The following is a 22,436-nucleotide window of genomic DNA, read 5'->3' as shown; positions in this document are numbered from 1 at the left end:
TAATGGGGCCTCAGAGATAAAAGCCTGGGCCCAGGCAGTGTTGGTCAGTGCTGCTCAGCAGGCAGCACTGGACTGGACTGGATTACAGCTGATACAAGGTGTGAAGGAACAAGGGGTGGCTGTGGGCATGCACTTGCTGCCGCTGCCAGTGTTTATCTGCATGGCAGCAGGGCATTTGGGCGTTGCCAGGAAGGCGTTTTTATGTAGATTCCTCCTCTTTCAGCACTGCATTGTGGTGCAAGCAAAAGAAGCAAATCCTGTCTGGCTTCCTCTCCGGCCTTTATTCACCTCCCGTGTAGCTGTGAGTGTGTGAGCCTGCAGGGCCCCATGGAATTGCCTAGAAGTAGGCTGAATCGCTGCAAGGGCTGAACAGCAGTATCGGGCAGGCTCGGGCAACGCGCGGCCCGTTCGGGTTATCGCTTCTCGGCCTTTTGGCTAAGATCAAGTGTAGTATCTGTTCTTATCAGTTTAATATCTGATACGTCCCCTATCTGGGGACCATATATTAAATGGATTTTTAGAACAGGGAGATGGAAATAGAGCTTGCTCTGTCCACTCCACGCATTGACCTGGTATTGCAGTATTTCCAGGACCGGTGCACCCTTTCCTTATGTGTTGACTAAAAGCAGATTCCAAAAGTGTTTTTTGTCTTTGCTATTGTTTCTGTCTTTCTGAAGGGATCTCCCCTTTTAATCCCATTATTTCAACACCTGTTGGACAATGCATGAGTGATAATGAGCTCATTGATTAAATGCAATTAATGAATAGATTGCCACCTCTTGTTGTGTGTCGTCTGTGTTTCTGTGTTTCCGGCATTTCACATTGGAACACCTCATTCACCTTCCTTGTCTTCTCTCCGCCCTCCCTTTTAGGTAAGTTAAAGAGCTGCACCTGAGCCAGCCACTGATTGATTGATTGATTGATTGATTGATTGATTGATTGATTGATGCAGCACAACAGTCAAATAGTGGAGTGGAGTAGGGGAACAGCAAACAGCCAATAAAGCAGCCCGCCCGCTCGCCTGCCCGCCACAATGGACCTACCTGTGTACACTAGATGGATGTGATGGAATGTACTGTCGTCCCTACATTTCAAGAAGAAGTAAGAATTGCAGTTGCAACAAAGCCTTGCTTGCCTACAAAGAGAGCAGCAATTTGGATTTGTTACTATGTTACCTAGAAGAATAACAAACTGTGCAAGGATGGAGGTTGTAGGAGCAAGGAGAAGTTGTCTGTAAAGTTGGTGGATGCCTATTTTCCATTTTGCAGTCCCTTGTCTCCCTCTTGTGGCCTCCTGGAGGCAACTAGCTGTGCAAAAAAAAGACAGCCTGGCGGCCGGCTGTTGCAGTGTTGCCCTCTCAGGCAACACTGAGTGACTGACTGAGCCTCACCGTCTTATATAAAGTTCAGACGGAACTTTGCACGTGTCATAGTGGAGCCCTCAGGATTCCAGAGCCAGCTTTCTGACATCATAATGGGGCCTCAGAGATAAAAGCCTGGGCCCAGGCAGTGTTGGTCAGTGCTGCTCAGCAGGCAGCACTGGACTGGACTGGATTACAGCTGATACAAGGTGTGAAGGAACAAGGGGTGGCTGTGGGCATGCACTTGCTGCCGCTGCCAGTGTTTATCTGCATGGCAGCAGGGCATTTGGGCGTTGCCAGGAAGGCGTTTTTATGTAGATTCCTCCTCTTTCAGCACTGCATTGTGGTGCAAGCAAAAGAAGCAAATCCTGTCTGGCTTCCTCTCCGGCCTTTATTCACCTCCCGTGTAGCTGTGAGTGTGTGAGCCTGCAGGGCCCCATGGAATTGCCTAGAAGTAGGCTGAATCGCTGCAAGGGCTGAACAGCAGTATCGGGCAGGCTCGGGCAACGCGCGGCCCGTTCGGGTTATCGCTTCTCGGACTTTTGGCTAAGATCAAGTGTAGTATCTGTTCTTATCAGTTTAATATCTGATACGTCCCCTATCTGGGGACCATATATTAAATGGATTTTTAGAACAGGGAGATGGAAATAGAGCTTGCTCTGTCCACTCCACGCATTGACCTGGTATTGCAGTATTTCCAGGACCGGTGCACCCTTTCCTTATGTGTTGACTAAAAGCAGATTCCAAAAGTGTTTTTTGTCTTTGCTATTGTTTCTGTCTTTCTGAAGGGATCTCCCCTTTTAATCCCATTATTTCAACACCTGTTGGACAATGCATGAGTGATAATGAGCTCATTGATTAAATGCAATTAATGAATAGATTGCCACCTCTTGTTGTGTGTCGTCTGTGTTTCTGTGTTTCCGGCATTTCACATTGGAACACCTCATTCACCTTCCTTGTCTTCTCTCCGCCCTCCCTTTTAGGTAAGTTAAAGAGCTGCACCTGAGCCAGCCACTGATTGATTGATTGATTGATTGATTGATTGATTGATTGATTGATTGATGCAGCACAACAGTCAAATAGTGGAGTGGAGTAGGGGAACAGCAAACAGCCAATAAAGCAGCCCGCCCGCTCGCCTGCCCGCCACAATGGACCTACCTGTGTACACTAGATGGATGTGATGGAATGTACTGTCGTCCCTACATTTCAAGAAGAAGTAAGAATTGCAGTTGCAACAAAGCCTTGCTTGCCTACAAAGAGAGCAGCAATTTGGATTTGTTACTATGTTACCTAGAAGAATAACAAACTGTGCAAGGATGGAGGTTGTAGGAGCAAGGAGAAGTTGTCTGTAAAGTTGGTGGATGCCTATTTTCCATTTTGCAGTCCCTTGTCTCCCTCTTGTGGCCTCCTGGAGGCAACTAGCTGTGCAAAAAAAAGACAGCCTGGCGGCCGGCTGTTGCAGTGTTGCCCTCTCAGGCAACACTGAGTGACTGACTGAGCCTCACCGTCTTATATAAAGTTCAGACGGAACTTTGCACGTGTCATAGTGGAGCCCTCAGGATTCCAGAGCCAGCTTTCTGACATCATAATGGGGCCTCAGAGATAAAAGCCTGGGCCCAGGCAGTGTTGGTCAGTGCTGCTCAGCAGGCAGCACTGGACTGGACTGGATTACAGCTGATACAAGGTGTGAAGGAACAAGGGGTGGCTGTGGGCATGCACTTGCTGCCGCTGCCAGTGTTTATCTGCATGGCAGCAGGGCATTTGGGCGTTGCCAGGAAGGCGTTTTTATGTAGATTCCTCCTCTTTCAGCACTGCATTGTGGTGCAAGCAAAAGAAGCAAATCCTGTCTGGCTTCCTCTCCGGCCTTTATTCACCTCCCGTGTAGCTGTGAGTGTGTGAGCCTGCAGGGCCCCATGGAATTGCCTAGAAGTAGGCTGAATCGCTGCAAGGGCTGAACAGCAGTATCGGGCAGGCTCGGGCAACGCGCGGCCCGTTCGGGTTATCGCTTCTCGGCCTTTTGGCTAAGATCAAGTGTAGTATCTGTTCTTATCAGTTTAATATCTGATACGTCCCCTATCTGGGGACCATATATTAAATGGATTTTTAGAACAGGGAGATGGAAATAGAGCTTGCTCTGTCCACTCCACGCATTGACCTGGTATTGCAGTATTTCCAGGACCGGTGCACCCTTTCCTTATGTGTTGACTAAAAGCAGATTCCAAAAGTGTTTTTTGTCTTTGCTATTGTTTCTGTCTTTCTGAAGGGATCTCCCCTTTTAATCCCATTATTTCAACACCTGTTGGACAATGCATGAGTGATAATGAGCTCATTGATTAAATGCAATTAATGAATAGATTGCCACCTCTTGTTGTGTGTCGTCTGTGTTTCTGTGTTTCCGGCATTTCACATTGGAACACCTCATTCACCTTCCTTGTCTTCTCTCCGCCCTCCCTTTTAGGTAAGTTAAAGAGCTGCACCTGAGCCAGCCACTGATTGATTGATTGATTGATTGATTGATTGATTGATTGATTGATTGATTGATGCAGCACAACAGTCAAATAGTGGAGTGGAGTAGGGGAACAGCAAACAGCCAATAAAGCAGCCCGCCCGCTCGCCTGCCCGCCACAATGGACCTACCTGTGTACACTAGATGGATGTGATGGAATGTACTGTCGTCCCTACATTTCAAGAAGAAGTAAGAATTGCAGTTGCAACAAAGCCTTGCTTGCCTACAAAGAGAGCAGCAATTTGGATTTGTTACTATGTTACCTAGAAGAATAACAAACTGTGCAAGGATGGAGGTTGTAGGAGCAAGGAGAAGTTGTCTGTAAAGTTGGTGGATGCCTATTTTCCATTTTGCAGTCCCTTGTCTCCCTCTTGTGGCCTCCTGGAGGCAACTAGCTGTGCAAAAAAAAGACAGCCTGGCGGCCGGCTGTTGCAGTGTTGCCCTCTCAGGCAACACTGAGTGACTGACTGAGCCTCACCGTCTTATATAAAGTTCAGACGGAACTTTGCACGTGTCATAGTGGAGCCCTCAGGATTCCAGAGCCAGCTTTCTGACATCATAATGGGGCCTCAGAGATAAAAGCCTGGGCCCAGGCAGTGTTGGTCAGTGCTGCTCAGCAGGCAGCACTGGACTGGACTGGATTACAGCTGATACAAGGTGTGAAGGAACAAGGGGTGGCTGTGGGCATGCACTTGCTGCCGCTGCCAGTGTTTATCTGCATGGCAGCAGGGCATTTGGGCGTTGCCAGGAAGGCATTTTTATGTAGATTCCTCCTCTTTCAGCACTGCATTGTGGTGCAAGCAAAAGAAGCAAATCCTGTCTGGCTTCCTCTCCGGCCTTTATTCACCTCCCGTGTAGCTGTGAGTGTGTGAGCCTGCAGGGCCCCATGGAATTGCCTAGAAGTAGGCTGAATCGCTGCAAGGGCTGAACAGCAGTATCGGGCAGGCTCGGGCAACGCGCGGCCCGTTCGGGTTATCGCTTCTCGGCCTTTTGGCTAAGATCAAGTGTAGTATCTGTTCTTATCAGTTTAATATCTGATACGTCCCCTATCTGGGGACCATATATTAAATGGATTTTTAGAACAGGGAGATGGAAATAGAGCTTGCTCTGTCCACTCCACGCATTGACCTGGTATTGCAGTATTTCCAGGACCGGTGCACCCTTTCCTTATGTGTTGACTAAAAGCAGATTCCAAAAGTGTTTTTTGTCTTTGCTATTGTTTCTGTCTTTCTGAAGGGATCTCCCCTTTTAATCCCATTATTTCAACACCTGTTGGACAATGCATGAGTGATAATGAGCTCATTGATTAAATGCAATTAATGAATAGATTGCCACCTCTTGTTGTGTGTCGTCTGTGTTTCTGTGTTTCCGGCATTTCACATTGGAACACCTCATTCACCTTCCTTGTCTTCTCTCCGCCCTCCCTTTTAGGTAAGTTAAAGAGCTGCACCTGAGCCAGCCACTGATTGATTGATTGATTGATTGATTGATTGATTGATTGATTGATGCAGCACAACAGTCAAATAGTGGAGTGGAGTAGGGGAACAGCAAACAGCCAATAAAGCAGCCCGCCCGCTCGCCTGCCCGCCACAATGGACCTACCTGTGTACACTAGATGGATGTGATGGAATGTACTGTCGTCCCTACATTTCAAGAAGAAGTAAGAATTGCAGTTGCAACAAAGCCTTGCTTGCCTACAAAGAGAGCAGCAATTTGGATTTGTTACTATGTTACCTAGAAGAATAACAAACTGTGCAAGGATGGAGGTTGTAGGAGCAAGGAGAAGTTGTCTGTAAAGTTGGTGGATGCCTATTTTCCATTTTGCAGTCCCTTGTCTCCCTCTTGTGGCCTCCTGGAGGCAACTAGCTGTGCAAAAAAAAGACAGCCTGGCGGCCGGCTGTTGCAGTGTTGCCCTCTCAGGCAACACTGAGTGACTGACTGAGCCTCACCGTCTTATATAAAGTTCAGACGGAACTTTGCACGTGTCATAGTGGAGCCCTCAGGATTCCAGAGCCAGCTTTCTGACATCATAATGGGGCCTCAGAGATAAAAGCCTGGGCCCAGGCAGTGTTGGTCAGTGCTGCTCAGCAGGCAGCACTGGACTGGACTGGATTACAGCTGATACAAGGTGTGAAGGAACAAGGGGTGGCTGTGGGCATGCACTTGCTGCCGCTGCCAGTGTTTATCTGCATGGCAGCAGGGCATTTGGGCGTTGCCAGGAAGGCGTTTTTATGTAGATTCCTCCTCTTTCAGCACTGCATTGTGGTGCAAGCAAAAGAAGCAAATCCTGTCTGGCTTCCTCTCCGGCCTTTATTCACCTCCCGTGTAGCTGTGAGTGTGTGAGCCTGCAGGGCCCCATGGAATTGCCTAGAAGTAGGCTGAATCGCTGCAAGGGCTGAACAGCAGTATCGGGCAGGCTCGGGCAACGCGCGGCCCGTTCGGGTTATCGCTTCTCGGCCTTTTGGCTAAGATCAAGTGTAGTATCTGTTCTTATCAGTTTAATATCTGATACGTCCCCTATCTGGGGACCATATATTAAATGGATTTTTAGAACAGGGAGATGGAAATAGAGCTTGCTCTGTCCACTCCACGCATTGACCTGGTATTGCAGTATTTCCAGGACCGGTGCACCCTTTCCTTATGTGTTGACTAAAAGCAGATTCCAAAAGTGTTTTTTATCTTTGCTATTGTTTCTGTCTTTCTGAAGGGATCTCCCCTTTTAATCCCATTATTTCAACACCTGTTGGACAATGCATGAGTGATAATGAGCTCATTGATTAAATGCAATTAATGAATAGATTGCCACCTCTTGTTGTGTGTCGTCTGTGTTTCTGTGTTTCCGGCATTTCACATTGGAACACCTCATTCACCTTCCTTGTCTTCTCTCCGCCCTCCCTTTTAGGTAAGTTAAAGAGCTGCACCTGAGCCAGCCACTGATTGATTGATTGATTGATTGATTGATTGATTGATTGATTGATTGATTGATTGATTGATTGATGCAGCACAACAGTCAAATAGTGGAGTGGAGTAGGGGAACAGCAAACAGCCAATAAAGCAGCCCGCCCGCTCGCCTGCCCGCCACAATGGACCTACCTGTGTACACTAGATGGATGTGATGGAATGTACTGTCGTCCCTACATTTCAAGAAGAAGTAAGAATTGCAGTTGCAACAAAGCCTTGCTTGCCTACAAAGAGAGCAGCAATTTGGATTTGTTACTATGTTACCTAGAAGAATAACAAACTGTGCAAGGATGGAGGTTGTAGGAGCAAGGAGAAGTTGTCTGTAAAGTTGGTGGATGCCTATTTTCCATTTTGCAGTCCCTTGTCTCCCTCTTGTGGCCTCCTGGAGGCAACTAGCTGTGCAAAAAAAAGACAGCCTGGCGGCCGGCTGTTGCAGTGTTGCCCTCTCAGGCAACACTGAGTGACTGACTGAGCCTCACCGTCTTATATAAAGTTCAGACGGAACTTTGCACGTGTCATAGTGGAGCCCTCAGGATTCCAGAGCCAGCTTTCTGACATCATAATGGGGCCTCAGAGATAAAAGCCTGGGCCCAGGCAGTGTTGGTCAGTGCTGCTCAGCAGGCAGCACTGGACTGGACTGGATTACAGCTGATACAAGGTGTGAAGGAACAAGGGGTGGCTGTGGGCATGCACTTGCTGCCGCTGCCAGTGTTTATCTGCATGGCAGCAGGGCATTTGGGCGTTGCCAGGAAGGCGTTTTTATGTAGATTCCTCCTCTTTCAGCACTGCATTGTGGTGCAAGCAAAAGAAGCAAATCCTGTCTGGCTTCCTCTCCGGCCTTTATTCACCTCCCGTGTAGCTGTGAGTGTGTGAGCCTGCAGGGCCCCATGGAATTGCCTAGAAGTAGGCTGAATCGCTGCAAGGGCTGAACAGCAGTATCGGGCAGGCTCGGGCAACGCGCGGCCCGTTCGGGTTATCGCTTCTCGGCCTTTTGGCTAAGATCAAGTGTAGTATCTGTTCTTATCAGTTTAATATCTGATACGTCCCCTATCTGGGGACCATATATTAAATGGATTTTTAGAACAGGGAGATGGAAATAGAGCTTGCTCTGTCCACTCCACGCATTGACCTGGTATTGCAGTATTTCCAGGACCGGTGCACCCTTTCCTTATGTGTTGACTAAAAGCAGATTCCAAAAGTGTTTTTTGTCTTTGCTATTGTTTCTGTCTTTCTGAAGGGATCTCCCCTTTTAATCCCATTATTTCAACACCTGTTGGACAATGCATGAGTGATAATGAGCTCATTGATTAAATGCAATTAATGAATAGATTGCCACCTCTTGTGTGTCGTCTGTGTTTCTGTGTTTCCGGCATTTCACATTGGAACACCTCATTCACCTTCCTTGTCTTCTCTCCGCCCTCCCTTTTAGGTAAGTTAAAGAGCTGCACCTGAGCCAGCCACTGATTGATTGATTGATTGATTGATTGATTGATTGATTGATTGATTGATTGATTGATTGATGCAGCACAACAGTCAAATAGTGGAGTGGAGTAGGGGAACAGCAAACAGCCAATAAAGCAGCCCGCCCGCTCGCCTGCCCGCCACAATGGACCTACCTGTGTACACTAGATGGATGTGATGGAATGTACTGTCGTCCCTACATTTCAAGAAGAAGTAAGAATTGCAGTTGCAACAAAGCCTTGCTTGCCTACAAAGAGAGCAGCAATTTGGATTTGTTACTATGTTACCTAGAAGAATAACAAACTGTGCAAGGATGGAGGTTGTAGGAGCAAGGAGAAGTTGTCTGTAAAGTTGGTGGATGCCTATTTTCCATTTTGCAGTCCCTTGTCTCCCTCTTGTGGCCTCCTGGAGGCAACTAGCTGTGCAAAAAAAAGACAGCCTGGCGGCCGGCTGTTGCAGTGTTGCCCTCTCAGGCAACACTGAGTGACTGACTGAGCCTCACCGTCTTATATAAAGTTCAGACGGAACTTTGCACGTGTCATAGTGGAGCCCTCAGGATTCCAGAGCCAGCTTTCTGACATCATAATGGGGCCTCAGAGATAAAAGCCTGGGCCCAGGCAGTGTTGGTCAGTGCTGCTCAGCAGGCAGCACTGGACTGGACTGGATTACAGCTGATACAAGGTGTGAAGGAACAAGGGGTGGCTGTGGGCATGCACTTGCTGCCGCTGCCAGTGTTTATCTGCATGGCAGCAGGGCATTTGGGCGTTGCCAGGAAGGCGTTTTTATGTAGATTCCTCCTCATTCAGCACTGCATTGTGGTGCAAGCAAAAGAACAAATCCTGTCTGGCTTCCTCTCCGGCCTTTATTCACCTCCGTGTAGCTGTGAGTGTGTGAGCCTGCAGGGCCCCATGGAATTGCCTAGAAGTAGGCTGAATCGCTGCAAGGGCTGAACAGCAGTATCGGGCAGGCTCGGGCAACGCGCGGCCCGTTCGGGTTATCGCTTCTCGGCCTTTTGGCTAAGATCAAGTGTAGTATCTGTTCTTATCAGTTTAATATCTGATACGTCCCCTATCTGGGGACCATATATTAAATGGATTTTTAGAACAGGGAGATGGAAATAGAGCTTGCTCTGTCCACTCCACGCATTGACCTGGTATTGCAGTATTTCCAGGACCGGTGCACCCTTTCCTTATGTGTTGACTAAAAGCAGATTCCAAAAGTGTTTTTTGTCTTTGCTATTGTTTCTGTCTTTCTGAAGGGATCTCCCCTTTTAATCCCATTATTTCAACACCTGTTGGACAATGCATGAGTGATAATGAGCTCATTGATTAAATGCAATTAATGAATAGATTGCCACCTCTTGTTGTGTGTCGTCTGTGTTTCTGTGTTTCCGGCATTTCACATTGGAACACCTCATTCACCTTCCTTGTCTTCTCTCCGCCCTCCCTTTTAGGTAAGTTAAAGAGCTGCACCTGAGCCAGCCACTGATTGATTGATTGATTGATTGATTGATTGATTGATTGATTGATTGATGCAGCACAACAGTCAAATAGTGGAGTGGAGTAGGGGAACAGCAAACAGCCAATAAAGCAGCCCACCCGCTCGCCTGCCCGCCACAATGGACCTACCTGTGTACACTAGATGGATGTGATGGAATGTACTGTCGTCCCTACATTTCAAGAAGAAGTAAGAATTGCAGTTGCAACAAAGCCTTGCTTGCCTACAAAGAGAGCAGCAATTTGGATTTGTTACTATGTTACCTAGAAGAATAACAAACTGTGCAAGGATGGAGGTTGTAGGAGCAAGGAGAAGTTGTCTGTAAAGTTGGTGGATGCCTATTTTCCATTTTGCAGTCCCTTGTCTCCCTCTTGTGGCCTCCTGGAGGCAACTAGCTGTGCAAAAAAAAGACAGCCTGGCGGCCGGCTGTTGCAGTGTTGCCCTCTCAGGCAACACTGAGTGACTGACTGAGCCTCACCGTCTTATATAAAGTTCAGACGGAACTTTGCACGTGTCATAGTGGAGCCCTCAGGATTCCAGAGCCAGCTTTCTGACATCATAATGGGGCCTCAGAGATAAAAGCCTGGGCCCAGGCAGTGTTGGTCAGTGCTGCTCAGCAGGCAGCACTGGACTGGACTGGATTACAGCTGATACAAGGTGTGAAGGAACAAGGGGTGGCTGTGGGCATGCACTTGCTGCCGCTGCCAGTGTTTATCTGCATGGCAGCAGGGCATTTGGGCGTTGCCAGGAAGGCGTTTTTATGTAGATTCCTCCTCTTTCAGCACTGCATTGTGGTGCAAGCAAAAGAAGCAAATCCTGTCTGGCTTCCTCTCCGGCCTTTATTCACCTCCCGTGTAGCTGTGAGTGTGTGAGCCTGCAGGGCCCCATGGAATTGCCTAGAAGTAGGCTGAATCGCTGCAAGGGCTGAACAGCAGTATCGGGCAGGCTCGGGCAACGCGCGGCCCGTTCGGGTTATCGCTTCTCGGCCTTTTGGCTAAGATCAAGTGTAGTATCTGTTCTTATCAGTTTAATATCTGATACGTCCCCTATCTGGGGACCATATATTAAATGGATTTTTAGAACAGGGAGATGGAAATAGAGCTTGCTCTGTCCACTCCACGCATTGACCTGGTATTGCAGTATTTCCAGGACCGGTGCACCCTTTCCTTATGTGTTGACTAAAAGCAGATTCCAAAAGTGTTTTTTGTCTTTGCTATTGTTTCTGTCTTTCTGAAGGGATCTCCCCTTTTAATCCCATTATTTCAACACCTGTTGGACAATGCATGAGTGATAATGAGCTCATTGATTAAATGCAATTAATGAATAGATTGCCACCTCTTGTTGTGTGTCGTCTGTGTTTCTGTGTTTCCGGCATTTCACATTGGAACACCTCATTCACCTTCCTTGTCTTCTCTCCGCCCTCCCTTTTAGGTAAGTTAAAGAGCTGCACCTGAGCCAGCCACTGATTGATTGATTGATTGATTGATTGATTGATTGATTGATTGATGCAGCACAACAGTCAAATAGTGGAGTGGAGTAGGGGAACAGCAAACAGCCAATAAAGCAGCCCGCCCGCTCGCCTGCCCGCCACAATGGACCTACCTGTGTACACTAGATGGATGTGATGGAATGTACTGTCGTCCCTACATTTCAAGAAGAAGTAAGAATTGCAGTTGCAACAAAGCCTTGCTTGCCTACAAAGAGAGCAGCAATTTGGATTTGTTACTATGTTACCTAGAAGAATAACAAACTGTGCAAGGATGGAGGTTGTAGGAGCAAGGAGAAGTTGTCTGTAAAGTTGGTGGATGCCTATTTTCCATTTTGCAGTCCCTTGTCTCCCTCTTGTGGCCTCCTGGAGGCAACTAGCTGTGCAAAAAAAAGACAGCCTGGCGGCCGGCTGTTGCAGTGTTGCCCTCTCAGGCAACACTGAGTGACTGACTGAGCCTCACCGTCTTATATAAAGTTCAGACGGAACTTTGCACGTGTCATAGTGGAGCCCTCAGGATTCCAGAGCCAGCTTTCTGACATCATAATGGGGCCTCAGAGATAAAAGCCTGGGCCCAGGCAGTGTTGGTCAGTGCTGCTCAGCAGGCAGCACTGGACTGGACTGGATTACAGCTGATACAAGGTGTGAAGGAACAAGGGGTGGCTGTGGGCATGCACTTGCTGCCGCTGCCAGTGTTTATCTGCATGGCAGCAGGGCATTTGGGCGTTGCCAGGAAGGCGTTTTTATGTAGATTCCTCCTCTTTCAGCACTGCATTGTGGTGCAAGCAAAAGAAGCAAATCCTGTCTGGCTTCCTCTCCGGCCTTTATTCACCTCCCGTGTAGCTGTGAGTGTGTGAGCCTGCAGGGCCCCATGGAATTGCCTAGAAGTAGGCTGAATCGCTGCAAGGGCTGAACAGCAGTATCGGGCAGGCTCGGGCAACGCGCGGCCCGTTCGGGTTATCGCTTCTCGGCCTTTTGGCTAAGATCAAGTGTAGTATCTGTTCTTATCAGTTTAATATCTGATACGTCCCCTATCTGGGGACCATATATTAAATGGATTTTTAGAACAGGGAGATGGAAATAGAGCTTGCTCTGTCCACTCCACGCATTGACCTGGTATTGCAGTATTTCCAGGACCGGTGCACCCTTTCCTTATGTGTTGACTAAAAGCAGATTCCAAAAGTGTTTTTTGTCTTTGCTATTGTTTCTGTCTTTCTGAAGGGATCTCCCCTTTTAATCCCATTATTTCAACACCTGTTGGACAATGCATGAGTGATAATGAGCTCATTGATTAAATGCAATTAATGAATAGATTGCCACCTCTTGTTGTGTGTCGTCTGTGTTTCTGTGTTTCCGGCATTTCACATTGGAACACCTCATTCACCTTCCTTGTCTTCTCTCCGCCCTCCCTTTTAGGTAAGTTAAAGAGCTGCACCTGAGCCAGCCACTGATTGATTGATTGATTGATTGATTGATTGATTGATTGATTGATTGATTGATTGATTGATTGATGCAGCACAACAGTCAAATAGTGGAGTGGAGTAGGGGAACAGCAAACAGCCAATAAAGCAGCCCGCCCGCTCGCCTGCCCGCCACAATGGACCTACCTGTGTACACTAGATGGATGTGATGGAATGTACTGTCGTCCCTACATTTCAAGAAGAAGTAAGAATTGCAGTTGCAACAAAGCCTTGCTTGCCTACAAAGAGAGCAGCAATTTGGATTTGTTACTATGTTACCTAGAAGAATAACAAACTGTGCAAGGATGGAGGTTGTAGGAGCAAGGAGAAGTTGTCTGTAAAGTTGGTGGATGCCTATTTTCCATTTTGCAGTCCCTTGTCTCCCTCTTGTGGCCTCCTGGAGGCAACTAGCTGTGCAAAAAAAAGACAGCCTGGCGGCCGGCTGTTGCAGTGTTGCCCTCTCAGGCAACACTGAGTGACTGACTGAGCCTCACCGTCTTATATAAAGTTCAGACGGAACTTTGCACGTGTCATAGTGGAGCCCTCAGGATTCCAGAGCCAGCTTTCTGACATCATAATGGGGCCTCAGAGATAAAAGCCTGGGCCCAGGCAGTGTTGGTCAGTGCTGCTCAGCAGGCAGCACTGGACTGGACTGGATTACAGCTGATACAAGGTGTGAAGGAACAAGGGGTGGCTGTGGGCATGCACTTGCTGCCGCTGCCAGTGTTTATCTGCATGGCAGCAGGGCATTTGGGCGTTGCCAGGAAGGCGTTTTTATGTAGATTCCTCCTCTTTCAGCACTGCATTGTGGTGCAAGCAAAAGAAGCAAATCCTGTCTGGCTTCCTCTCCGGCCTTTATTCACCTCCCGTGTAGCTGTGAGTGTGTGAGCCTGCAGGGCCCCATGGAATTGCCTAGAAGTAGGCTGAATCGCTGCAAGGGCTGAACAGCAGTATCGGGCAGGCTCGGGCAACGCGCGGCCCGTTCGGGTTATCGCTTCTCGGCCTTTTGGCTAAGATCAAGTGTAGTATCTGTTCTTATCAGTTTAATATCTGATACGTCCCCTATCTGGGGACCATATATTAAATGGATTTTTAGAACAGGGAGATGGAAATAGAGCTTGCTCTGTCCACTCCACGCATTGACCTGGTATTGCAGTATTTCCAGGACCGGTGCACCCTTTCCTTATGTGTTGACTAAAAGCAGATTCCAAAAGTGTTTTTTGTCTTTGCTATTGTTTCTGTCTTTCTGAAGGGATCTCCCCTTTTAATCCCATTATTTCAACACCTGTTGGACAATGCATGAGTGATAATGAGCTCATTGATTAAATGCAATTAATGAATAGATTGCCACCTCTTGTTGTGTGTCGTCTGTGTTTCTGTGTTTCCGGCATTTCACATTGGAACACCTCATTCACCTTCCTTGTCTTCTCTCCGCCCTCCCTTTTAGGTAAGTTAAAGAGCTGCACCTGAGCCAGCCACTGATTGATTGATTGATTGATTGATTGATTGATTGATTGATGCAGCACAACAGTCAAATAGTGGAGTGGAGTAGGGGAACAGCAAACAGCCAATAAAGCAGCCCGCCCGCTCGCCTGCCCGCCACAATGGACCTACCTGTGTACACTAGATGGATGTGATGGAATGTACTGTCGTCCCTACATTTCAAGAAGAAGTAAGAATTGCAGTTGCAACAAAGCCTTGCTTGCCTACAAAGAGAGCAGCAATTTGGATTTGTTACTATGTTACCTAGAAGAATAACAAACTGTGCAAGGATGGAGGTTGTAGGAGCAAGGAGAAGTTGTCTGTAAAGTTGGTGGATGCCTATTTTCCATTTTGCAGTCCCTTGTCTCCCTCTTGTGGCCTCCTGGAGGCAACTAGCTGTGCAAAAAAAAGACAGCCTGGCGGCCGGCTGTTGCAGTGTTTCCCTCTCAGGCAACACTGAGTGACTGACTGAGCCTCACCGTCTTATATAAAGTTCAGACGGAACTTTGCACGTGTCATAGTGGAGCCCTCAGGATTCCAGAGCCAGCTTTCTGACATCATAATGGGGCCTCAGAGATAAAAGCCTGGGCCCAGGCAGTGTTGGTCAGTGCTGCTCAGCAGGCAGCACTGGACTGGACTGGATTACAGCTGATACAAGGTGTGAAGGAACAAGGGGTGGCTGTGGGCATGCACTTGCTGCCGCTGCCAGTGTTTATCTGCATGGCAGCAGGGCATTTGGGCGTTGCCAGGAAGGCGTTTTTATGTAGATTCCTCCTCTTTCAGCACTGCATTGTGGTGCAAGCAAAAGAAGCAAATCCTGTCTGGCTTCCTCTCCGGCCTTTATTCACCTCCCGTGTAGCTGTGAGTGTGTGAGCCTGCAGGGCCCCATGGAATTGCCTAGAAGTAGGCTGAATCGCTGCAAGGGCTGAACAGCAGTATCGGGCAGGCTCGGGCAACGCGCGGCCCGTTCGGGTTAACGCTTCTCGGCCTTTTGGCTAAGATCAAGTGTAGTATCTGTTCTTATCAGTTTAATATCTGATACGTCCCCTATCTGGGGACCATATATTAAATGGATTTTTAGAACAGGGAGATGGAAATAGAGCTTGCTCTGTCCACTCCACGCATTGACCTGGTATTGCAGTATTTCCAGGACCGGTGCACCCTTTCCTTATGTGTTGACTAAAAGCAGATTCCAAAAGTGTTTTTTGTCTTTGCTATTGTTTCTGTCTTTCTGAAGGGATCTCCCCTTTTAATCCCATTATTTCAACACCTGTTGGACAATGCATGAGTGATAATGAGCTCATTGATTAAATGCAATTAATGAATAGATTGCCACCTCTTGTTGTGTGTCGTCTGTGTTTCTGTGTTTCCGGCATTTCACGTTGGAACACCTCATTCACCTTCCTTGTCTTCTCTCCGCCCTCCCTTTTAGGTAAGTTAAAGAGCTGCACCTGAGCCAGCCACTGATTGATTGATTGATTGATTGATTGATTGATTGATTGATTGATTGATTGATTGATTGATTGATGCAGCACAACAGTCAAATAGTGGAGTGGAGTAGGGGAACAGCAAACAGCCAATAAAGCAGCCCGCCCGCTCGCCTGCCCGCCACAATGGACCTACCTGTGTACACTAGATGGATGTGATGGAATGTACTGTCGTCCCTACATTTCAAGAAGAAGTAAGAATTGCAGTTGCAACAAAGCCTTGCTTGCCTACAAAGAGAGCAGCAATTTGGATTTGTTACTATGTTACCTAGAAGAATAACAAACTGTGCAAGGATGGAGGTTGTAGGAGCAAGGAGAAGTTGTCTGTAAAGTTGGTGGATGCCTATTTTCCATTTTGCAGTCCCTTGTCTCCCTCTTGTGGCCTCCTGGAGGCAACTAGCTGTGCAAAAAAAAGACAGCCTGGCGGCCGGCTGTTGCAGTGTTGCCCTCTCAGGCAACACTGAGTGACTGACTGAGCCTCACCGTCTTATATAAAGTTCAGACGGAACTTTGCACGTGTCATAGTGGAGCCCTCAGGATTCCAGAGCCAGCTTTCTGACATCATAATGGGGCCTCAGAGATAAAAGCCTGGGCCCAGGCAGTGTTGGTCAGTGCTGCTCAGCAGGCAGCACTGGACTGGACTGGATTACAGCTGATACAAGGTGTGAAGGAACAAGGGGTGGCTGTGGGCATGCACTTGCTGCCGCTGCCAGTGTTTATCTGCATGGCAGCAGGGCATTTGGGCGTTGCCAGGAAGGCGTTTTTATGTAGATTCCTCCTCTTTCAGCACTGCATTGTGGTGCAAGCAAAAGAAGCAAATCCTGTCTGGCTTCCTCTCCGGCCTTTATTCACCTCCCGTGTAGCTGTGAGTGTGTGAGCCTGCAGGGCCCCATGGAATTGCCTAGAAGTAGGCTGAATCGCTGCAAGGGCTGAACAGCAGTATCGGGCAGGCTCGGGCAACGCGCGGCCCGTTCGGGTTATCGCTTCTCGGCCTTTTGGCTAAGATCAAGTGTAGTATCTGTTCTTATCAGTTTAATATCTGATACGTCCCCTATCTGGGGACCATATATTAAATGGATTTTTAGAACAGGGAGATGGAAATAGAGCTTGCTCTGTCCACTCCACGCATTGACCTGGTATTGCAGTATTTCCAGGACCGGTGCACCCTTTCCTTATGTGTTGACTAAAAGCAGATTCCAAAAGTGTTTTTTGTCTTTGCTATTGTTTCTGTCTTTCTGAAGGGATCTCCCCTTTTAATCCCATTATTTCAACACCTGTTGGACAATGCATGAGTGATAATGAGCTCATTGATTAAATGCAATTAATGAATAGATTGCCACCTCTTGTTGTGTGTCGTCTGTGTTTCTGTGTTTCCGGCATTTCACATTGGAACACCTCATTCACCTTCCTTGTCTTCTCTCCGCCCTCCCTTTTAGGTAAGTTAAAGAGCTGCACCTGAGCCAGCCACTGATTGATTGATTGATTGATTGATTGATTGATTGATTGATTGATTGATGCAGCACAACAGTCAAATAGTGGAGTGGAGTAGGGGAACAGCAAACAGCCAATAAAGCAGCCCGCCCGCTCGCCTGCCCGCCACAATGGACCTACCTGTGTACACTAGATGGATGTGATGGAATGTACTGTCGTCCCTACATTTCAAGAAGAAGTAAGAATTGCAGTTGCAACAAAGCCTTGCTTGCCTACAAAGAGAGCAGCAATTTGGATTTGTTACTATGTTACCTAGAAGAATAACAAACTGTGCAAGGATGGAGGTTGTAGGAGCAAGGAGAAGTTGTCTGTAAAGTTGGTGGATGCCTATTTTCCATTTTGCAGTCCCTTGTCTCCCTCTTGTGGCCTCCTGGAGGCAACTAGCTGTGCAAAAAAAAGACAGCCTGGCGGCCGGCTGTTGCAGTGTTGCCCTCTCAGGCAACACTGAGTGACTGACTGAGCCTCACCGTCTTATATAAAGTTCAGACGGAACTTTGCACGTGTCATAGTGGAGCCCTCAGGATTCCAGAGCCAGCTTTCTGACATCATAATGGGGCCTCAGAGATAAAAGCCTGGGCCCAGGCAGTGTTGGTCAGTGCTGCTCAGCAGGCAGCACTGGACTGGACTGGATTACAGCTGATACAAGGTGTGAAGGAACAAGGGGTGGCTGTGGGCATGCACTTGCTGCCGCTGCCAGTGTTTATCTGCATGGCAGCAGGGCATTTGGGCGTTGCCAGGAAGGTGTTTTTATGTAGATTCCTCCTCTTTCAGCACTGCATTGTGGTGCAAGCAAAAGAAGCAAATCCTGTCTGGCTTCCTCTCCGGCCTTTATTCACCTCCCGTGTAGCTGTGAGTGTGTGAGCCTGCAGGGCCCCATGGAATTGCCTAGAAGTAGGCTGAATCGCTGCAAGGGCTGAACAGCAGTATCGGGCAGGCTCGGGCAACGCGCGGCCCGTTCGGGTTATCGCTTCTCGGCCTTTTGGCTAAGATCAAGTGTAGTATCTGTTCTTATCAGTTTAATATCTGATACGTCCCCTATCTGGGGACCATATATTAAATGGATTTTTAGAACAGGGAGATGGAAATAGAGCTTGCTCTGTCCACTCCACGCATTGACCTGGTATTGCAGTATTTCCAGGACCGGTGCACCCTTTCCTTATGTGTTGACTAAAAGCAGATTCCAAAAGTGTTTTTTGTCTTTGCTATTGTTTCTGTCTTTCTGAAGGGATCTCCCCTTTTAATCCCATTATTTCAACACCTGTTGGACAATGCATGAGTGATAATGAGCTCATTGATTAAATGCAATTAATGAATAGATTGCCACCTCTTGTTGTGTGTCGTCTGTGTTTCTGTGTTTCCGGCATTTCACATTGGAACACCTCATTCACCTTCCTTGTCTTCTCTCCGCCCTCCCTTTTAGGTAAGTTAAAGAGCTGCACCTGAGCCAGCCACTGATTGATTGATTGATTGATTGATTGATTGATTGATTGATTGATTGATTGATGCAGCACAACAGTCAAATAGTGGAGTGGAGTAGGGGAACAGCAAACAGCCAATAAAGCAGCCCGCCCGCTCGCCTGCCCGCCACAATGGACCTACCTGTGTACACTAGATGGATGTGATGGAATGTACTGTCGTCCCTACATTTCAAGAAGAAGTAAGAATTGCAGTTGCAACAAAGCCTTGCTTGCCTACAAAGAGAGCAGCAATTTGGATTTGTTACTATGTTACCTAGAAGAATAACAAACTGTGCAAGGATGGAGGTTGTAGGAGCAAGGAGAAGTTGTCTGTAAAGTTGGTGGATGCCTATTTTCCATTTTGCAGTCCCTTGTCTCCCTCTTGTGGCCTCCTGGAGGCAACTAGCTGTGCAAAAAAAAGACAGCCTGGCGGCCGGCTGTTGCAGTGTTGCCCTCTCAGGCAACACTGAGTGACTGACTGAGCCTCACCGTCTTATATAAAGTTCAGACGGAACTTTGCACGTGTCATAGTGGAGCCCTCAGGATTCCAGAGCCAGCTTTCTGACATCATAATGGGGCCTCAGAGATAAAAGCCTGGGCCCAGGCAGTGTTGGTCAGTGCTGCTCAGCAGGCAGCACTGGACTGGACTGGATTACAGCTGATACAAGGTGTGAAGGAACAAGGGGTGGCTGTGGGCATGCACTTGCTGCCGCTGCCAGTGTTTATCTGCATGGCAGCAGGGCATTTGGGCGTTGCCAGGAAGGCGTTTTTATGTAGATTCCTCCTCTTTCAGCACTGCATTGTGGTGCAAGCAAAAGAAGCAAATCCTGTCTGGCTTCCTCTCCGGCCTTTATTCACCTCCCGTGTAGCTGTGAGTGTGTGAGCCTGCAGGGCCCCATGGAATTGCCTAGAAGTAGGCTGAATCGCTGCAAGGGCTGAACAGCAGTATCGGGCAGGCTCGGGCAACGCGCGGCCCGTTCGGGTTATCGCTTCTCGGCCTTTTGGCTAAGATCAAGTGTAGTATCTGTTCTTATCAGTTTAATATCTGATACGTCCCCTATCTGGGGACCATATATTAAATGGATTTTTAGAACAGGGAGATGGAAATAGAGCTTGCTCTGTCCACTCCACGCATTGACCTGGTATTGCAGTATTTCCAGGACCGGTGCACCCTTTCCTTATGTGTTGACTAAAAGCAGATTCCAAAAGTGTTTTTTGTCTTTGCTATTGTTTCTGTCTTTCTGAAGGGATCTCCCCTTTTAATCCCATTATTTCAACACCTGTTGGACAATGCATGAGTGATAATGAGCTCATTGATTAAATGCAATTAATGAATAGATTGCCACCTCTTGTTGTGTGTCGTCTGTGTTTCTGTGTTTCCGGCATTTCACATTGGAACACCTCATTCACCTTCCTTGTCTTCTCTCCGCCCTCCCTTTTAGGTAAGTTAAAGAGCTGCACCTGAGCCAGCCACTGATTGATTGATTGATTGATTGATTGATTGATTGATTGATTGATTGATTGATTGATTGATGCAGCACAACAGTCAAATAGTGGAGTGGAGTAGGGGAACAGCAAACAGCCAATAAAGCAGCCCGCCCGCTCGCCTGCCCGCCACAATGGACCTACCTGTGTACACTAGATGGATGTGATGGAATGTACTGTCGTCCCTACATTTCAAGAAGAAGTAAGAATTGCAGTTGCAACAAAGCCTTGCTTGCCTACAAAGAGAGCAGCAATTTGGATTTGTTACTATGTTACCTAGAAGAATAACAAACTGTGCAAGGATGGAGGTTGTAGGAGCAAGGAGAAGTTGTCTGTAAAGTTGGTGGATGCCTATTTTCCATTTTGCAGTCCCTTGTCTCCCTCTTGTGGCCTCCTGGAGGCAACTAGCTGTGCAAAAAAAAGACAGCCTGGCGGCCGGCTGTTGCAGTGTTGCCCTCTCAAGCAACACTGAGTGACTGACTGAGCCTCACCGTCTTATATAAAGTTCAGACGGAACTTTGCACGTGTCATAGTGGAGCCCTCAGGATTCCAGAGCCAGCTTTCTGACATCATAATGGGGCCTCAGAGATAAAAGCCTGGGCCCAGGCAGTGTTGGTCAGTGCTGCTCAGCAGGCAGCACTGGACTGGACTGGATTACAGCTGATACAAGGTGTGAAGGAACAAGGGGTGGCTGTGGGCATGCACTTGCTGCCGCTGCCAGTGTTTATCTGCATGGCAGCAGGGCATTTGGGCGTTGCCAGGAAGGCGTTTTTATGTAGATTCCTCCTCTTTCAGCACTGCATTGTGGTGCAAGCAAAAGAAGCAAATCCTGTCTGGCTTCCTCTCCGGCCTTTATTCACCTCCCGTGTAGCTGTGAGTGTGTGAGCCTGCAGGGCCCCATGGAATTGCCTAGAAGTAGGCTGAATCGCTGCAAGGGCTGAACAGCAGTATCGGGCAGGCTCGGGCAACGCGCGGCCCGTTCGGGTTATCGCTTCTCGGCCTTTTGGCTAAGATCAAGTGTAGTATCTGTTCTTATCAGTTTAATATCTGATACGTCCCCTATCTGGGGACCATATATTAAATGGATTTTTAGAACAGGGAGATGGAAATAGAGCTTGCTCTGTCCACTCCACGCATTGACCTGGTATTGCAGTATTTCCAGGACCGGTGCACCCTTTCCTTATGTGTTGACTAAAAGCAGATTCCAAAAGTGTTTTTTGTCTTTGCTATTGTTTCTGTCTTTCTGAAGGGATCTCCCCTTTTAATCCCATTATTTCAACACCTGTTGGACAATGCATGAGTGATAATGAGCTCATTGATTAAATGCAATTAATGAATAGATTGCCACCTCTTGTTGTGTGTCGTCTGTGTTTCTGTGTTTCCGGCATTTCACATTGGAACACCTCATTCACCTTCCTTGTCTTCTCTCCGCCCTCCCTTTTAGGTAAGTTAAAGAGCTGCACCTGAGCCAGCCACTGATTGATTGATTGATTGATTGATTGATTGATTGATTGATTGATTGATTGATTGATGCAGCACAACAGTCAAATAGTGGAGTGGAGTAGGGGAACAGCAAACAGCCAATAAAGCAGCCCGCCCGCTCGCCTGCCCGCCACAATGGACCTACCTGTGTACACTAGATGGATGTGATGGAATGTACTGTCGTCCCTACATTTCAAGAAGAAGTAAGAATTGCAGTTGCAACAAAGCCTTGCTTGCCTACAAAGAGAGCAGCAATTTGGATTTGTTACTATGTTACCTAGAAGAATAACAAACTGTGCAAGGATGGAGGTTGTAGGAGCAAGGAGAAGTTGTCTGTAAAGTTGGTGGATGCCTATTTTCCATTTTGCAGTCCCTTGTCTCCCTCTTGTGGCCTCCTGGAGGCAACTAGCTGTGCAAAAAAAAGACAGCCTGGCGGCCGGCTGTTGCAGTGTTGCCCTCTCAGGCAACACTGAGTGACTGACTGAGCCTCACCGTCTTATATAAAGTTCAGACGGAACTTTGCACGTGTCATAGTGGAGCCCTCAGGATTCCAGAGCCAGCTTTCTGACATTATAATGGGGCCTCAGAGATAAAAGCCTGGGCCCAGGCAGTGTTGGTCAGTGCTGCTCAGCAGGCAGCACTGGACTGGACTGGATTACAGCTGATACAAGGTGTGAAGGAACAAGGGGTGGCTGTGGGCATGCACTTGCTGCCGCTGCCAGTGTTTATCTGCATGGCAGCAGGGCATTTGGGCGTTGCCAGGAAGGCGTTTTTATGTAGATTCCTCCTCTTTCAGCACTGCATTGTGGTGCAAGCAAAAG

At 47.8% G+C, this 22,436-nt stretch overlaps 15 non-coding genes across 15 annotated transcripts; all 15 read left to right on the top strand.

Moving 5' to 3' along the window:
* Positions 1-415: 415 nt before the first annotated feature.
* Positions 416-606, top strand: LOC142692904 (U2 spliceosomal RNA). Its single transcript, XR_012861299.1, has one exon. It is a non-coding gene; the product is annotated as a U2 spliceosomal RNA (small nuclear RNA).
* A 1,280-nt stretch (positions 607-1,886) lies between these two features.
* Positions 1,887-2,077, top strand: LOC142692927 (U2 spliceosomal RNA). The gene has a single exon (XR_012861320.1). It is a non-coding gene; the product is annotated as a U2 spliceosomal RNA (small nuclear RNA).
* Positions 2,078-3,361: 1,284 nt separating this feature from the next.
* Positions 3,362-3,552, top strand: LOC142692903 (U2 spliceosomal RNA). The gene has a single exon (XR_012861298.1). It is a non-coding gene; the product is annotated as a U2 spliceosomal RNA (small nuclear RNA).
* Positions 3,553-4,840: 1,288 nt separating this feature from the next.
* On the top strand, positions 4,841-5,031 carry LOC142692902 (U2 spliceosomal RNA). The gene has a single exon (XR_012861297.1). It is a non-coding gene; the product is annotated as a U2 spliceosomal RNA (small nuclear RNA).
* Positions 5,032-6,311: 1,280 nt separating this feature from the next.
* On the top strand, positions 6,312-6,502 carry LOC142692901 (U2 spliceosomal RNA). The gene has a single exon (XR_012861296.1). It is a non-coding gene; the product is annotated as a U2 spliceosomal RNA (small nuclear RNA).
* Positions 6,503-7,802: 1,300 nt separating this feature from the next.
* LOC142692900 (U2 spliceosomal RNA) lies at positions 7,803-7,993 on the top strand. Its single transcript, XR_012861295.1, has one exon. It is a non-coding gene; the product is annotated as a U2 spliceosomal RNA (small nuclear RNA).
* Positions 7,994-9,284: 1,291 nt separating this feature from the next.
* On the top strand, positions 9,285-9,475 carry LOC142692899 (U2 spliceosomal RNA). Its single transcript, XR_012861294.1, has one exon. It is a non-coding gene; the product is annotated as a U2 spliceosomal RNA (small nuclear RNA).
* Positions 9,476-10,759: 1,284 nt separating this feature from the next.
* On the top strand, positions 10,760-10,950 carry LOC142692897 (U2 spliceosomal RNA). Its single transcript, XR_012861292.1, has one exon. It is a non-coding gene; the product is annotated as a U2 spliceosomal RNA (small nuclear RNA).
* Positions 10,951-12,230: 1,280 nt separating this feature from the next.
* Positions 12,231-12,421, top strand: LOC142692895 (U2 spliceosomal RNA). The gene has a single exon (XR_012861291.1). It is a non-coding gene; the product is annotated as a U2 spliceosomal RNA (small nuclear RNA).
* A 1,300-nt stretch (positions 12,422-13,721) lies between these two features.
* On the top strand, positions 13,722-13,912 carry LOC142692894 (U2 spliceosomal RNA). The gene has a single exon (XR_012861290.1). It is a non-coding gene; the product is annotated as a U2 spliceosomal RNA (small nuclear RNA).
* Positions 13,913-15,188: 1,276 nt separating this feature from the next.
* LOC142692914 (U2 spliceosomal RNA) lies at positions 15,189-15,379 on the top strand. The gene has a single exon (XR_012861308.1). It is a non-coding gene; the product is annotated as a U2 spliceosomal RNA (small nuclear RNA).
* A 1,300-nt stretch (positions 15,380-16,679) lies between these two features.
* LOC142692893 (U2 spliceosomal RNA) lies at positions 16,680-16,870 on the top strand. Its single transcript, XR_012861289.1, has one exon. It is a non-coding gene; the product is annotated as a U2 spliceosomal RNA (small nuclear RNA).
* Positions 16,871-18,154: 1,284 nt separating this feature from the next.
* Positions 18,155-18,345, top strand: LOC142692892 (U2 spliceosomal RNA). The gene has a single exon (XR_012861288.1). It is a non-coding gene; the product is annotated as a U2 spliceosomal RNA (small nuclear RNA).
* Positions 18,346-19,633: 1,288 nt separating this feature from the next.
* LOC142692891 (U2 spliceosomal RNA) lies at positions 19,634-19,824 on the top strand. The gene has a single exon (XR_012861287.1). It is a non-coding gene; the product is annotated as a U2 spliceosomal RNA (small nuclear RNA).
* Positions 19,825-21,120: 1,296 nt separating this feature from the next.
* On the top strand, positions 21,121-21,311 carry LOC142692890 (U2 spliceosomal RNA). Its single transcript, XR_012861286.1, has one exon. It is a non-coding gene; the product is annotated as a U2 spliceosomal RNA (small nuclear RNA).
* Positions 21,312-22,436: the final 1,125 nt, after the last annotated feature.

Source organism: Rhinoderma darwinii, assembly GCF_050947455.1.
Source record: "Rhinoderma darwinii isolate aRhiDar2 chromosome 5 unlocalized genomic scaffold, aRhiDar2.hap1 SUPER_5_unloc_40, whole genome shotgun sequence".
Lineage (NCBI taxonomy): Eukaryota > Metazoa > Chordata > Amphibia > Anura > Rhinodermatidae > Rhinoderma > Rhinoderma darwinii.
This window is presented reverse-complemented; position numbering and strand designations above follow the sequence as displayed.